Raw genomic sequence first — 18,117 nt, 5'->3', positions numbered from 1 at the left:
ATTTTTCCATACCTATCTTACATTATTTTTGTTATCACCTTCTAGCATAATTTTGCCTTTTATCGCATTTTAAATTTTCTCCAATTAAATTTTCATAATATCAAGGAAAATTTTAAACTGAAACAATTTAATTTTTATATCTATTAAGCATTGCTTCCAGTAATGAAAACTGTCATATATCACTAAGAATACAGCTTCAACTCCAAAAAATTCAGTGATTATTTTATCCCTCAATAAAGAAATTTTGCCTTTTTCCTATGGGAACCAGGCAAAGGAAAACAGAGTTCTAAGACTACATAAAATTAAGACCTAGATACAGGCATTGGCTTCGATTTTATTTTATTAGAAAGCACCAGGTGATTATTTAATCATATTGAAAAATAAATCAAGACAAGTCACGTGACTTACTCTTACTATTTCCAGTGCTGACCCTTAGTTAACATGGGGAGGGAATAACTTAAATCACGAGTGCAAAAAGCAGAGGTGCCCCACGGCACCCACAGGTTTTGCCTGAGGTTACAAACACCACCATCTCTTTTCTTTCTTTTGTTTAGTAACAGCTTTTAATAAAAATAATTGAAATATCTGTTCAGCATCACAAATAGGTTGTTTTTAATCTTTACTCTTGCAGGAACTGAACTACCCTCCTCACTACCTCCTACCAGGGCCCTTAGACTCTGCCATTAACGAAGCACGCTAGGGGGAAATCAAAAAGTAGGAAGATGGGAGTCGTGACTTTTTTCCTTTTTTCTAGCAAACAGCAGCAGCACTGGGCTCCAGCCACAAACTTCTGCTGTCCCTCTTCACATCAGCTGCAGGAATCTCCCTCTCAGAGGTCTGATTGAAAGTAGAGCAGGACCTCTCCTCCGAGCTCACAAGTTCTTGTAACACTAACTCTTTCCTTCTGTTTCCTCAATTCTAAGGTAGAAACTGCTGTAGTCTTTAAACTCCGGATTCTCTAATTTTTGCTCTTTTAGCCTTCCTATGAAACAGTTACCAATTTCCTGCATTAAATCTTCTGTGTTTGAAATACTTACTGCAATTCTCAGTTTCCTTAAATGGACCCTACTGTGGAGCCACTGAAGGGGTTAAGGTCACGTCGTTAGAGCTGTGTTCCCAGTAATTTTGTTGGGTGCATCGTGAAGAAGAGACTGGAGGAAGAAACAGTGCAGATACGGCTGTTACCGGTTTGGAGATTATTTTAATAGATCAGAAGAGAGTTTGGCTGGGATGATTGTGATACAGTAATGGAAATGATCAGATCGATTCAAGATGCAGGATACTGTGTTGATGAGATTTGGTGATGGATCAAATATGGGGCATTAGAGAGCAAAGTAAAAATGGTAAGTAGCCAGACTGAGTGTGATACCATTTGCTGAGACGAACATTACTGGAAATTAATGAAGTCTGGAGGTAAAAGCACAAGTTCACTGTTGAAATAATAGAATTTGGATTGCCTGTGGGTCATCCTAGAAGAGATATCCATTGGGAAGTTGTAATGTGAGTCTCGTACTAATAACAGAAAAGATCTGGGCCAGGGAATATAGGTTTACATACAGTGTGTTTGTAGGCAGATGTTGATGTTATGGGTCTAGACAAGAGCAGAGGGAATGAAGAGAAGTTCCAGGACCCAAGCCTGAGGAACCACAGCATTTACTGACCCGGTAAACACGGGCGAGACTTCAAAGTAGAAAAAGAAGTATCTGGAGTGCCACAGGGAAAACCAGGATGATGTTGTGCCAGAAGAGATGATAAAGGAAATGTTTGGAGAAGGACGAAGGAATCAGTATTTTCAGTGGCTAATAAGATGAGAGTTACAACAAGACGCACAGCTGGTTTGAGCTGGTATACAGCGGTAACGCAGGGAAAGGGAGAGTTGCTAACAGCTAAGGAAAGCTTCGTCCTATTTCTGAGGAGATCTTGAATACTAGACGTATCTTTGGAATCTGGTCACTATGTCTGTATGTCAAATATTTTCAAAGCAAGGGAAGTAATTATAATTACTTGTGACATCTTTCTAGCCACAACTGCTCTTCTTTCAATCTTTGGCTTGTCTTTGTTTCTCTCATAGAGATAATCTGAATTAACAAATTACACATGGCTTCCATTGTCTGGTAACACGTGCACACTATGTAAGTGTTGGTGATGGAAATGATAATTATATCTCACGATTCACAGTTCACAAAGGGAGTCAGAAATAAACTCTTCCTTGTTCAGGTCATAAGAAATCATGACCATGAAGATAATTGGGTTCTCCAAGCCAATGGTGTTTTGATTATTGGAATCCCTGCCTCTTAAATAGGAACAAGGCTTATTATTATCATAAAATTTTAACAGTTCATTAGCTCCAGCCCATAATCCCGTTTCTATAGCCCTGCCTTTTAAAAAAAAATAGAGCTTGTAGCAATTCTCCATGAGCACAGACATTATGGAAATACATCATTACTGAGTGAATTTCCATTTCAATTTTGTCCACAATTACCACCTTCTTGAAAATCTATGATGTAGTGCTATACAGGCTGAAGCGTGACGATTAAACTGAAGCAACATTCATTGATTTTTAACAGCTTTCAATACCTGGAATGCAGGTTATTAATAGCACAAATTGACTGCTCAGGTAAATGAACCAGCAGTTTGGCAATGGCTTTGCTAAATTTTATCTAAAACACATTTCTTAGAAGATTTAAAGAACTTTATTTAGTTACTAATTAGCTAATACACATAACTCTCGGATCTGGCGTTGAGTCAAGATTTCAAGTGTGCATTACACTTTTATCTTTGTACCTGCAAATGGTGCTATTGCGCCATCATGGAAGGATGTGAGCTGAGAACTGCTCTTCAAAGTGAACAGTGGATCTGAAACATAGCGCACATCTATATCATTACATCTGTAAAATGAAACCAGGCACAGAGTACTTATTCTGGCTCTGCCACTCAGCTCACTAGATGGGCAAGTTGTTCAACCTCTCTAAGCCTCATTTCCTTATTGGCAAAATGGGTATCTAAATATTACCTACTCATTGACGCATTGTGGATATTAAATAAGTTAATGTTTATATAATTTATAGCACAAAATTTGTCCTACATTTAGTAGTAAGTAAATATTAGCCATGCTCACTTGCAAAGACCTCTATATTATAATACTACTCATTGGTCAGAAGCCATGCCTTAGCTAAAAATTTTGCCTTTGAATAAAACATAGAACACAATTCTTTTAAATAATATGCATTCTTCCATTCATTCAACAAATATTTTTTTTTTTTGGTGCCTACTCTGTCAAAGATGATTTTCTATCCATTGAAATTATGGCATTGAGCAAGAAAATGGTCACTGCTCCGATGACTCATATAATAAAGGGCAGAAATTAAAACAAAACAAAAACAAAAAAAAGTTTCCAAGGAAGAAAAATAAAGGAAGATAAGGGGAAAAAGAGGAGATGGGGCTGTCAGTGGAGGCATTTCTGAGGAGGGTATATTTAGCAGAAAACTTAATGAAGCCAGGGAGTATGCCACATGAGTATCTGGTGTAAAGCGTTCCAAGCAGAGTAACAGCAAGTACAGGAGTTCTTTTTCTCCAAGGAACAGTCATTAATACTATGGAAATACCACACATTTTTTTGTTACTCGTCATTACTCATCTACAACAATATGGAGCCCTCTGCACATGACATTTACCCACACAGATGTAGCCGTGGGCCTTGAGCCACGGTCTCGGTCTACTCGCATGTGGGGCAAAGCCCCCTTGATGTACAGGTAAAAATCACAACAGGTGAGAACAGGTAGTGTTCTTAATCACTTGCCACTTGCCAGGCCCTGAATTGAGCTCTTTTACATCCATGATCTCATTTGAACCTTAATACAACTGCATGAGATGCTTCTACATTTATTCTCATTTCATGGCGGATGAAACAAAGGCAACAAGGAATAAGAAACTGAACCACAGTCACATAGCTAAAAGCAGAGCCTGAATTTGAATTCAAGCAATTTGCAGGTATAATTTTAAATCTATTCTCAGAATGTGTGCGTATTTATTAATAGCATGGTAGTATTCCTGGAGAATAGGGAATATGCAATCTAAAACTAAAGGTGATCATAATTATTATTTTTCTGTAGTTAAAATCTCCATGAAGAGTATGGAAGACTATGTGTTTTATTGAGTTCCTAGAGTTTAGTCAATTCTTGATTGTCCATAGTGGAACACTGGAGGTGGAACACTGGAGGAGATAATCAAAAGTAGCATAAAATTTTAAAGTCACTTATATTGATTTTACATTTCACTTAATTAATGTTCATGTTATTTCATCATTATTTATTGATTACACTAAGATAAAATTAACATTTTAAAAATTTCAGAACACACCTATTGACCATTTAGGACAACATATAAGAAGAGAAATCCTCCTATTTTGACATATTTTATAGTGTTGAGAAGAAATTCTAAAAGCTATAATTCCTACAATTGCGAGGTAGGAAACACTGCTACTCTAAGTTGACCAAAATGATGTATTTGACCCTGTTCTGGATATTCCTGTGATATCTTTATTTACAGGTGTTTCTGGGCTTTTTTTTTTTTTTAACTTCTTCTAAATTCTAGATTATACTTTTAGATATTTTTAGTTGTGGCAGTTATTCTTCCACTTAAAGATAATATATAACTTTTATTAAAGTTATTTGGACAATCAAAATGGGTCATGCATGTAACATGAGAAATCGCTATGGTAATTCTTAAGTAGTTAATGGTAATTCACAGATAATTCTGCTGCTTTTCTTTTGAGTATCATAAACTGACTCAGAGGTGATTCCAAATAGCAGTTTCAGATATATTTATTTTCACTATGGTCTTGTCATTTTAATGTTTTCTTTTCATCAATGGACTCTTGTGATTACTGTTCCCTTAATAAAATACATAGGTATTTTGGAAAAAACATTGAATTCTTGTGAAATTATGTCAGGTTAAAGTAATTTGCCAGATTACAGAAATTCCCATTTCTACTAACAATTTATTTTGACCATATTTAATGGAATTTCCTTTAAAGTAGCACTTTTCAGCACTTAGGAAGCTGGCTATATTCCCAAGTGATTAAGATGGTAAGTTTTATGGCATGTGTTTTTTGCCACAATTTAAAAATTCAAAAGTTTAAAAAAGAAACAATTAAAAACACACAAACCTGAGTTCACCTCTATAAAATTATCTTTGACATAAAGGAGGGGCCATTTATAACAGAATACACATACACACACACACACACACACACACACACACACACACTTTAATTACACAGGTTCTATCTATTTATGCATAACCAAGCATACACATTCTACTGCCAGAGATTCTAACACGCAGCATAAGCAAAGAGAAATGTTTTTGAGGCCATCTTCTTGGGAGGGAGGCATTGTGGCGATGCTGGAAAAACGGGGGATGCCGTGTGAAGATGAAGGCAGAGATTGGAGCATCACATCTACAAGGCAGGGGTGCCAAAGACGGCCCCAGTCACCAGAGGCAAGGAGAGAGGCGAGGGACAAATTCTCCCGCACAGCCTCAGGAGGAACCAACTGTGACTACTGTAGTTTGAACTTCAAGCCTCCAGAACTACGAGAGAATGACTTTCTGGGGTGTTAAGCCACCCTTTGGTGGTGTTTTGTTATGGTATCCCTAGGAAACTAACACAACACCTTCTACTTCTTTATGTATGGATATTAAACATTAACTTCTGATGCCCCACTGTCAACTTGGTTTATTGAATGATAGATTATAACAAAACACATCATCTGTGTTTTAACTCTTTTGTTTCTGTAGCAAAACAGAAATTCCGGTTTTTATAAACAGAAACAAAGGTTCATCGTCTATCCACGGTCACTTATAAAATCAATCGGTATTCCTACTTCCAACAGCTGTCTATTTCCGCCATGCTGTGATCTAGAAAGCAGAACTGGTTGATGAAAATGTGGTGTTGAGAGAGAGTAAACTGGCTGTGTGTATGGATGACAGCTTATGCACACTGCATAACGTCTTGTCGTTTACGCTGCATATCCCTGAGCTTTTACATTCATGTCTATGAAACGTTTTGTTCATGAGAGTTACCATACTCCATTCAGTAAACATATTTTTGAACTATAGGAACTACATTAAGTTCAGACACTTCCAAATAAATCATTACAATATACGTTTTTGATTTTAGAACTTCAAGATCACTTCTTTTTAGATAGACCAAACTAAGACATAAAGAATGTCATTACCTATTAACAAGGATAGTGCCATGCTATTTCTCAAAAACTTTTATTAATAGAATAAAGCATGATCTAAATTGTGTTTAGTAGCAGAGTTTCTCCACCCACTAAAATTTTGAAGTTCCTATTTTTCCTGCTTTAGTCTGGCAAATTTTACCCGGCAAATTCCAAGAAATTCAATGATATAGTATACAGTCCTTATCAATATTTTAAAATGTTCCCGTTCTTGGGATATTATAAATATCTAGCTTTATGGTTTGGGGACAAATCATCTTTCATTTGGTTGATATTTAATGACTGCTATCTGAAATTATATTAGATAAATCATAAATAGAATTTTGCATATCTAGTTTAAAAATGTAGAAAAGACAGATGGAAAGAGATTACTATTAATTATTAATTAGGAAAAACCTTTCAAATCCATTGTTTCTCACAAATTTTCCGATGCTGTGTAAGTTTTTATATTTCTATATGCATTTTCATGTCATAACAATGTTCAACTTTGTAGATGATTATAAGCCTGTAGATTACAATTAATATATAAACTTAGTTTGTCTTATTTGCTTAACTTTTAAAGAATTTATTGTGGGTGCCTCTGACTACTTGGGAAGCTTAATATCTGTAATGTAAACTATTAGTTTTTTTCCACTTGAGAAATTTAGGTTAAATTTTTCGAGCCATGAAAAAATATATGAAAAGTCAGAAACTTTTCCTTTCTTTACCAAAAAAATTTTTAAAAAAATAAGAAGCAATGGATTTACTCATTTTATAAAGTTTTTAATTTTCAATTTTTTGAAATCAATGACATTTTAGAACACATTAAATATCTAAGTTAAAAATTAGAACAAATATTTGGTGCACAACCACTGCTTGGTCCAGGGAGGGAGAAGGGGACACCAGAGGGAGCTGCTTGCTGTGACTGCCACTGTCTGTCACTCTATTAAGTTGATATTGGGAACTGTATTAACATCTAGAGCTTTTGTGTGTGGAAATCAGTCTGCTATTACAACTCCACACTGTATGTGATGAATCTATTCAGTCTCTTTACCAAACTGTACTGTGCATTCTGAGCGATTACAGGGCCTTGTAGCAAAGAAAACAAGATCCATATCTATGCAGCTTAGGAATAAGTAAAAGGAAAAATTCTCCAGTGCATGATAAAGAAAATCTAAGAACGAGAGTTACAAACAGTACAGGAGCTTTTTAAAATTTTAAATATTCACATTCAATTTCTCCCACATGATAGGACCCTGCTTTGCATGTTGATGAGATGCAGTAGTTAACTTCATGGGTTAAAATCAGATTGCCCGCCTACATTCAAGGTAGTCTCTTGGATCTTAACTTGCAAGGTCTTCCAAAAGAAGTTAGAAATGAGACACGTTTAAACAAGCAAAAAAAAGTTGATGCTGTAACATAATTTGTCCTCCCACAAATATCTGAGAGACTTGTTTCCAGCTATTTGGAAGCAGATCTTAGAAGTTTGACTTGCAATTTATACATATTCATTTTTTTCTTCTTTTTTTAAAAAATGTCATTGACATCGCGTATGCCTCAGCAGGAGCCTAACGGAGGAGTCAGAGCTCTCAAAGCTATTGATAAGTTATAGGGGACTCCTCGTCAGCAGCGTCCCAGTGGAAGCAGAACGCACGCCGTCATAACCCAGTACATCCCCAAGCCTCAGTGAACCAGCAGATCATAAAAGATTCGCAATCATTCTTATTCAGCAAAGTGAACATCGATACGTTGATTTCACTTCTATCTTCTGGAAATAGAGTCAATTTCTGACAAAAGAAAAGCTTGGATGAACACTGAGGAAAATGGATTGAAACCTGAGATGGGTGAAGACTTTCTAAGAAAACCCCTAGTCATTTTAAATGAGCTCAGTTCTCCAGGCTCAGACAAGGACTTGTCGGGGTGCTGAGACGCTTCCCCAAGGAGGTCACTGGCGGAGGCTCTCGGTGAGCAAACAGGGAGGTGCTGGGAGATGCCAGCTCTGACTCTCTGAAGGCGACAGCAGGTGCTTTGTAACTACACGTCTGCGACCCTGACATCAATTCCCCCAGTGATTCTAAATCCAATTATTAAATGGTTGATTGTGAGTGCCTAGGAGAGGAAGGTAGAATCATTCAGACCCAGCATGGGCACACTAAATGCAATTCATGTCACACTAACCTCATTTCTTTTTTTAGGCAGGTTTGAGAGAATAGCAGATAGGGGGAAATATATATGCATATCAGTAGAATGCAAATACCTGACAGAAAGGACCATGACAGATCTGATGGCTTGGGGTCTTGGCTCTTCTGTTATTTAAGATTTTAGCAGGCACATGGCTTAGGAGCTTTGAGCTAGCTCAGGGGTAGACTGGCTGATGGCAGCCCTGAGTGCCAGAGGCTCTCCTTCCTAATAAAGCCGTCTCTCTGACTGGCTAGGTGCGGCCATTGGTACACAGTGGCATAGAAGGTCTTCCCGTTTTCCTGTGAATATGGCCAGGACTGGGCAAGGTGGGAGCATGTTCCTAGCATGTTGATTATGATGCAAGCCCTCCAGCTGTCTAGCCTAATCTGTAGGAACAGTGCTCCAAAATCTCGTACACACTGTGACTTGAGTATGTTTAAGATTTCTTTCAAAAAATATCCTAATATGTACCCACTTCAGAACTAGAGCTACGTGAGTATACTCCCTTTGGAGGGACCAGAACTTTAGGGAAGTTCAGATAAAATCCATTTCTTAATTATCTTTTACATGGGCATCCAGTTTTAATTCTTCAGTTTTTATTTCTTCTAGTAACTCCCGTTTTCCCTTTCCCAGCTGCGTTTTTCTATGTGATTAGATCCTTAAAAGCACTTTTTTTTCTGGTTCTGTCACTAATTTATCACTTGGCTTATTAGAATAGCCTAAGTTCAATGTTCAATTCTCAGACGCATTCATTTCTAACTTTGGTCTCACACTCAGCTCAAAACTCTCCCCAGGCCAGACCACCGAAATGTCTACGGCTGCTTGAAGCAGAGCAAAGCCAGGTACGATCAGACTCCCAGGTCGTGGCTCCTCCTCCGCTCTCTAGGCTTGGGTGCCTGCGAGGGTGAGGACAGAGATGAGAGACGGCAGGTGTTTCCCTGTGTGATGAGCTGGAAGTCCGTGGTGGGAAGAGGGCCGTGGCCTCTCTCTGAGCCAGTCAGTATCTCTGCAGCACTGGTGACTCCGATTACGCTGTGCTCTCTGTGAATCGGTGTGCCTGAGTTTTCTGAATTAAGGATCAGTTTTTTCTTTGCTTTTTTAGGCCTGAGAATCCCTTTTCCCAAAGACATATTCCATGTGTCCCTCTGTCCTCCTCGGTTATGTGTACCTCGTCCCTCTGCTAGACGGGCATGGCAATCGCCTCGCCTTGTCGCTGTCTGTGCAGATGCGAGGCTCCTTCCCCACCACCGTCCTCTAGGCGCCCGAAGAGAAAGCCTCCAGGACGCCGGCCCTCGTGACACATCACCTGAGGCAGCGGAAAACTGCAATGAGGTGGGCTCTTGAAGGAGGGCTGCACATGGCTCACAGAAAACGTGCCACCTGCCTTCAGAAACCTCTACACTAGACAGCGGCACCAGCCTCTGTGCTCATTCGTGCCCCTGAAATTCAGAGATCTCTTATTAAGCATCTCACTCTTCTTCACCAGCATGTGGGATGGGGCAGAAAGGGACAACCCACCACTCTCTTAGGCTCCTACAACGGTCTCTCATGAATGCTTTCACCACCCTGCATTCTGGTGGCAGCAGTAGGAATCAGTTGCAGATCTGTAAGTTCTGCAAACGAGCAGCACCCATCAGGAGAATGACATTTCTCCCTCTGGGAGAAAGATTTTCTGGAATTCCTTACTCACTTGACTTGAGGAAGGGCGAGGGACCTCCCCTGCCTCCCCATGAGGAAGGGGGAGAGTAACTTCTCACGATACTGTGTATTTTTTCCATAAGGTTGATGACCACCCAGCCTCCCAGTCCCCTTTATTGGTGGTGTGAGGGTGGAACGTTGGTAAGTGATAGAGAAAGTTCAGGCATCTGCAAGGCACTGACTAGCCTCACATGCTATTCAGTGATGCCTCTCTGAAGCTCGATACTTTGCCTTTAGACGTGATTCCCAGAAAAAGTGTGTATAAAATTTTCTATCATCAAGTGGCTTTGCTTGCCCTCACCTCTCACACCAACACACGCAGTCTCCGGAGCGTGTCCTGAGAGGTGCGGGGCCCATTTGGCTGCCTGGCTCTTTGTTTCCCAGTATTGGTTTCTCTGGCATCCAGTATTGCAGATTAAATTTAACAAGCAACTTGGAACTTGTGCTTTTCAGAAACACTGCAGAGATGTGTCATTGTATCAATATTTTATAAAAGATCTGGAGCAGATATAACAATTCTGGATTGAAGAAAAATTGTGGATAGAGGAGACACAGGGGGAAAAATGAATTAAGCACCAGAGAAAAAGAATGAAATCTCTTAGGGTCAGAGCCGCTCCCGTTAATGTAACATAATAATAACAAAGATAGTTGTTACAAACCCATTGTCTTTCTGAAACACTGGAGAGGTGTGGCAGGTAATAATAGGAATCGTTTTAAATGAACCCATTTCAAAGGATATTGTTACTTCAAAACAATTCCCAAACACTGTTTTATTAGTGCTTCAAGCAAAGAAAAAGTTTGTGATTTGTGAAAGTTTAATACGCCATCTATTAGTGGGAAAGCAAGTTCTCTGGACACTGTGGATGTTGTAACAACTGCTCAGATGAGTGGCAGCCCAACGATGTTAGGAAAAATTGTTAATGTCACAGGGAGTAGTTGTGATTGGCGTTATACTGAAATATTTTAATGGAGTTTATAAAGAAAGAAATTTCCCGAAATACCTCTAGGATGAAAAATATAATGAATCAAATTATCCTACGCTTATTTGCATATGGAGAGGTGGCTTCTGACTTGTATTTAATGCAAATTATGACAACCAAAAGCTGACTCTCTAAAAGAATCGCCTGTAGATATATTGTGAGGGACATTATGCAGGGAGGAGTCAAAACCGTACCAAAACTGGGGTTTAAAATTCTGATTCACACAGCAAGTGAGGGTGCAGAGGAGCTCGCACTAGACACCAGCCCCTTGGGCGTAGTGGAAGCTGACAAGCACCTTCTTTTGATGTGGGTGACACGTGGACCTTGGCTCCAACAGCAGAGGCTGGCAGAGAGAACTGAAATTACTATTTGTCAAATGATGTATGAAAAACAACATTTTTCATAAATATGCAAATTTCAGGCATCAAAGTTTAATGTATGAAAGTATGGGTTACGTGAAAGTCAAGTGTTTGAAAGTCAGGGACATTTTCCTTAAGATACAAATTGTAATTCTAATACAGTAAGAGGTTTTGCTTTCAAAAAATATTCCTTTTGGCTTTTAATGTCTTAAAATGTCTTCTAGTTTTACTCATTGCTCAGTGTTGCCATTCAAACAATTATCCAGTATTCCCCGATACTTACCATTTTATTTCCATCAGTCTCTGCTTCTTTACTGCCCCCTTGCTTTACTTTCCCCCCAAACTGACCATTTTCCAGGACAGAACTATGCAATAAATAGGTTTCACAAGAACATTTCGAGACGGTTACAAGAGATCACCTTTCTTACTTCATGTAACTAGCCGAGGTAACGACAGACTGTGCCTTGTTTCTCACTGACGTGGACATGAGCACTTGCGGGGTGAGCATTGCCTGGCTCCCAGGACGCACTCACACACTTGCTTTTGCAGACGTTTTACAGGTCATCTCTTCCACAGGATTAGAGAAAATCACTTCTCACAGATGTTTTGCCTCCACGTATGACTACAGAGACTCCCCAGCATGTCACTATATGTTTTCTACCTTTGGGAGCTCTTATTATTTAGCTGCTATCATTAAAAATTCAAAGCACTGGATCAGAGAAGCAGGCATGGATGTTTTTTGCCCATATATGGCAGCACACAGTTGTGGAAAGATGGGATTATGTGCCCTTAAGAATAATCAACTTCAGTTTCTTAAACAGCTGCACATTTTGATCAAAGTATTATGTTAGGAGGTGTTTTTTTCTACAGCTTTTATTCAGGGACATAAAGTTCCTTGGAAAATGAGTTAAAATGATGCATATGGAAACACAGAAACACAGTGACTAATGTATAAACTTTAAACTCCGATTTATGTCCCACTCCGAACCTACTGCAGGCATAGAATGTATAAGGCTGAGCTGGCTTTGGCTTTGCCTGCCAGCTTAATTAACTGATTAATTAACTTAAGGATTCTAATATACTAAAGATCACCCTAACCTTGGTAACAAACTATTATTTCCATTATAGAAATCGTATAGTCACGGATTGGTTATGATATGAGAAACCATACTACTTTCAAGGCTATATGAATTATCAACCTATATATTCATGCCTCGTGAACAATATAATCAGAACTGCAAAGGTTTAGAAAGAGTAGGAAGAGGTCCAAACAAGATGCTAAAAATTATTCTTCACTACAATTTATTACTAGCCCCCATCTTAACTAGTAAGAACTAGGACCTACACGAAAATATTAAAACATATATACACACACAAATAATACTAACACACACATTTATCTGCTCTGTTTATTCCTCCACCCCCAAAAACATCATAGTTCATGGTTTCCTAAGAGCTCAAAATCTTAAATAAACAAGCAGAGTTGCTTTATTTTTTCATGAAAAATTAACACTATTCTTGTAAGAACGTTCTAGAGGCACCAAATGGTAAGAGTTTTGTAAAAAACAAACTTTATCCTGTCTATAACTTAAATCCCAAGCCACCTTCTTCTAAATATTTAACAACAAAAAAAATTTCTGCAACATTAGATAAAGAGGTCAGCAATGACAGTGTTTATGTGGGAAAAATACTGCTTGGAAAGTTATAATCAATTCTTATCTGTTCAAATTACTGTTGGAGACCTATGACAAATTATTATAAACCTGAGAAAATTGGCTCTGCATATCAAGCAATAATTCATAGCATTTCCATTTATTTGTTTTTTCGGGGTTTTTTTTGAGACAGAGTCTCGCTCTGTTGCCCTGGCTAGAGTGAGTGCCGTGGCATTAGCCTAGTTCACAGCAACCTCAAACTCCTGGGCTCAAGCGATCCTTCTGCCTCAGCCTCCCGAGTAGCTGGGACTACAGGCATGTGCCACCATGCCTGGCTAATTTTTTCTATATATTTTTAGTTGTCCAGATAATTTCTTTCTATTTTTTTTAGTAGAGATGGGGTCTCATTCTTGCTCAGGCTGGTCTAGAACTCCTGAGCTCAAACAATCTGCCAGCCTCCACCTCCCAGAGTGCTAGGATTACAGGTGTCAGCCAACACGCCCAGCCAGCATTTCCATTTAAAATGCTGGATAAGCCATTCTACTTAATAATACAGAAACTAACCTGTGTAAATTCCTTCAAATACTGCAAAATGCAGTAAAATCTATAGCAAATACCATATCATAAAATGTAAGTGTATAATGTATACTCAACACCATTAAAATTCCAATTAAAATTAAAGTGTTATTTAATGGAAAAGGTATATATTTTCATATTAGAGAATATTTCCATCAATATACATACAAAAGATCATAATAACGAAAACCTCAGTCTTCATTTACTCTCTTTAATTAAAGTTTGAACTTACCAATAATAAACTATTCCTAAAAATGTATTTGTGGTTAGAAACCTTCAATTGAACCTGGGGCAAGGAGAATTGAAATGCAATCTTGTTTAGTTGTGTTAATGTTTGTCTAGAGAAGTTGGGAAAAACTGAAAAATGAAGTCATGATCTCATTCACTCTTGGTTTTCTACTGGCACGAAGTGGGAATGGACAGAGAAAGAAAGCACATGAATATTTGAGAGAAACAGCGAATTGAGAATTAGAAGACATAGAATGTTATATTAATAACTGTTACACTCCAGCAAACATCTGCTGGTCCTACCAACTTTCCAAAATATTATATCCCTCAGAGTGAAGTCAGCAAGGTGGCAGAATAGGAGTTTTTTACCATCACTTCCTTACATTATTTTAATTTTGACACCCACCAACAGCCAAAAGTACTTCTGTGGGAGTCCAGGAGTCCAGTGGAGAAGTTCTAGCACCACATTGGAGCAAAAACACCTGAAGACAGACAGACTGAAGAGCATACGAGGAATCATCTCACTTTACTCACGGCATCACTTCCCAAAGGGGGCACGGCTCAGTGCCAAGAGAGAGCCTGTTGAGCCATGGTTCCTCCCTCAGGGAAAGGTGAGGGTGCAGTGAGCAAGCACCCTGCTTCCCCAGCTGGAAGAAAGCTGCTTAAGAGGTTCCCTCTTTCCCACCCCACCAAGAATACTGCAGGGATCATCATGGCTGAGTGGCTGAGGAAGGCCGTGAGCAGGGAAAAGAGGTGGAGACTCCAACAATCAGGGCTTGGAACTCAACAAAAAATATATATCCTACTAACCACTTTGTAAACTCCATCAAGAAGCCCACCCATGAGCCAACTGGGATGCTGTCTTGCCTGAAGAATCCCCCCAGCTGGCCCACGGGCACCCCTATTTCTCTCTGCACCTCACCCCCTCTTCCGTTGTAACTGGCTCCCTGAACACCCCTCACACCAAGAAAGCAAATGTTAAGACTTCATAGCAGGCTCGAGAGCAGGCGCTGTAAGATGGCTCAACGCTGTGGAACTGGGCAAAGGTATACAAAGTTGAGCATCTCAGGGTACCACCCTAGGGAAAACAAATGAGAGACTTTCAGCACCCAGCCTGGCTTTGCAGAGCAGAGCACAGGCACACAATCTTAAGAATTCCTCAACCCCAAGAGGGAACACGAGATGTAGAGCAACTACATCCACAGAAAAGATCTGACATAGCTCCGGAATCACTAGCCTTGCTGACTGGTAAAGCTGTTTCTCTCTTAAAACCAGCCAGTAAAGACTAGAATAGGTAAATATTTCTTCAAATGCAAAGACAGAAATGCAAAGCTTCAAAGAATAAGAAAAAACAAGGAAAAATGACATCACAAGGGAACACAATTTTCCAGTAACTGACCCCAAAGAAACTGTAAGGCTATAAATTGCCTGACAAAGAAGTTAAAATAATTGTTTTGAAGAACTGAACAGGCTCCAAGAAAACACAGATAGACAACTCACTGAAATTAGGAAAATAATAGATAAATAAGAAATTCAACAAGATGGAAAAAAATACTCAGAAACTAAAAATGCAATAGAGAACTTCATCAGTAGACTTGATCAAGCTGAAGAAAGAATTTGTGAACTCAAAGACAAGTCATCTAAAATTATCCAATTAGAGAAGAAAAAAGAATGAAAGAGAATGAATAAAGGCCACAGAATTTACAAGATACCATCAAAGAAATAATATACAGATCATAACAGTCTGATAAAGAGGAGAGAGAGAGAGAGAAAAAAGGGAAGAAAGACTATTTAAAAAAATAATGGCTGAAACCTGCCAAAACTTTGGGAGAGATATGGACATCTAGTACAGGAGGCTCAAAAGTCCCCAAAAAGGTTCAACCGAAAGGGTACTTCACCAAGACACATTAGAATCAAATCAAACTGTCAAAAATCAAAGACAAAGATAATTTTGCAAGCATCAAGAGCAAAAGGACTTACCACATACAATGGAAAACCATTCCTTGCAGCCCATGAGAAGACAGGACCATATATTCAAAGTTTTGGAAGAAAGAATCTGGCAACCAAGAATACTTTAAGTGTCCTTCAGAAATGAAGCAGAGATAAAGACTCCAAGACAAACAAAAGTTAAGGAAGTTCATCACCAGTAGACTTGCCTCACAGGGATTGCTAAAGGGAGTTCTGCAAGTTCCTTAAAGTATCCAATTTTCAGGTTCCTTATTTTAAAATGGGAGTAATGACAAAAATTACAGTATATAGTTGATTTGAGAATTAAATCAGATTAATAAATAAGATTATGAAAATACATCATCTAGCTCTTGTTATTATTATCACTAGTAGTATATTGCTGGAGAGAACGTGTGCGTGTGCGTGTGTGTGTGTGTGTGTGTGTGTGTGTGTGTGTGTGTACGTGCTGACCAAGAGGGCCTGAATGTTTCCCTTGGCTTGACTCAGTTTCACAAGCTTCTTCCTGACTCTATGCCCTGACCTCGTTTTTCTTAGAACATTTACCTTAGAAAACCTATAATTGTAAATTCTTTCTCTGCCGCTTTGAAATGTAAATCTTTTAAAAAGCCTCTTGCCAGTTTTACAACCCAGGGCTGTCTCTCTCAAGGACCTGGGAGCCAACCCTTTGAAATGCAATCAGCAAGAAAGAGCCCCTGTCTCCCAGGCTCTGAGTTTGGGCAGGAGCCTAACTTCCTAGGGCACCCTTCTCCAGGTTATTATGCAGATGGCCTTTGACCCCCTTCGCTCCAGCTCTTTAGAATTCTTGCCCTTTGTTTCAGCAGTGTTGAGTTCAGCCGGAGCCATGGCCTCTCTCCCCACTGCAATAGCCTGAATAAAGTCTTCTCTGCCTGTTTAACATCGTCTCCTGCAACTTTTGCATTGACGGTGCTATGAGTTGAACAAGGATTTTTTACATATATATTCTTCTAAATTGTATAGTCTATGAGAAGAATTAGCTCCTCAGCTAAGTCACACAACTCTATTTGCATACAGACAATTTTGCACCAATGTAGAGCTACAGAAATTGATGAATAACACAGTATTTTGTTCCCTATTTCACTTCAGTCTGTAGTCTGACACTTATATTTTAACGGAATTTTATGCTTTAAATGTGTTAGTAATTTTCACCCAAGTAAAGGGACAACTTATGAAACATTGATTTAAAAATTATTTTTCCCCCAGTTTCTTTTCTTGAAATAAATCCACAGATCTTTATTTCCATACAAACACATACTCAAGCCTTTTCATCATTTATACTCTGCTCAGGAGGTTTCATTATGAAGGCAGTATTAAGTACCTATTTAAGGAAGTGCACTGTTTTAGTTTCATGTGATTTCTGTGGTTTGGAAAGTAATCATTTTAATTTAAAAGACTATCTACCAAGCTGCTAGATACCTGTAATTTGACATCTGCAGAGAACAAGCATAAGTAAGAGTTAATGTTTACTTACTATTTTAGTCCATAGTCTTAAATCAGCTTAAATATTATTAGCATTTGAAATTTGCATTTGAAACTTCTTCATATATTATGGATCATAACTAATTACCTTATTGCATGCTATTCTGTTAAATAGTGGTACAAATTAAACTGATGACTAAATTATAAAAGAGAATATTTTGAGAATGTTAGCAAAGAAGTTAGTTAAAAGGCAGCCCTAACATACGATCTTGATTCTTGACTATTTTTCCTGTATTTCTAGAACTAGATGTACCTCTAGAGCCAGTTTTCCAAATCACTGAGGGAGAATATTTTTTAATCTCTCTAGGTAAGCCTATTATTATTATTATTTTTCAAGCTTTGTTTCTCAAGATCCTTTGTTAAGCTCAACCAGCATCCCCCTGCTATTTCCCCATACCCTGGGATCACTGAAGCAAAGAACTGGATGCCACTGTTTCAGCACTGAACAGAAGTGCCTCCTTTCCGTCACCCAGTTATTTCATAGTCTATTTTAACAAAAAGGAGAAAATATATAAAAGTGGGAGGGTAATCATATCACCTTATCATAAGACAGCAGTGTTAATATACACAGGAATATTCTTTCCATAGTAAGAACCAAAATTGCCTAATCAAATTCAAGACAATGTGATAATAGACACCATTTGAGTAATTTTTTCTTGAAATTTCAAAGGACATATAAATTCAAATCTTCTGTGGAATATTGTAGTAATGGTATTATTTTCATTCAGTAGCATTTTAAAAATAGATTATTATTTCT

The sequence above is a fragment of the Propithecus coquereli genome, unplaced genomic scaffold (assembly GCF_000956105.1).
Source record: "Propithecus coquereli isolate 6110/MARCELLA unplaced genomic scaffold, Pcoq_1.0 Scaffold53, whole genome shotgun sequence".
NCBI lineage: Eukaryota > Metazoa > Chordata > Mammalia > Primates > Indriidae > Propithecus > Propithecus coquereli.
The sequence above is the reverse complement of the archived record's forward strand: the minus strand, read 5'-3'. Positions refer to the sequence as shown.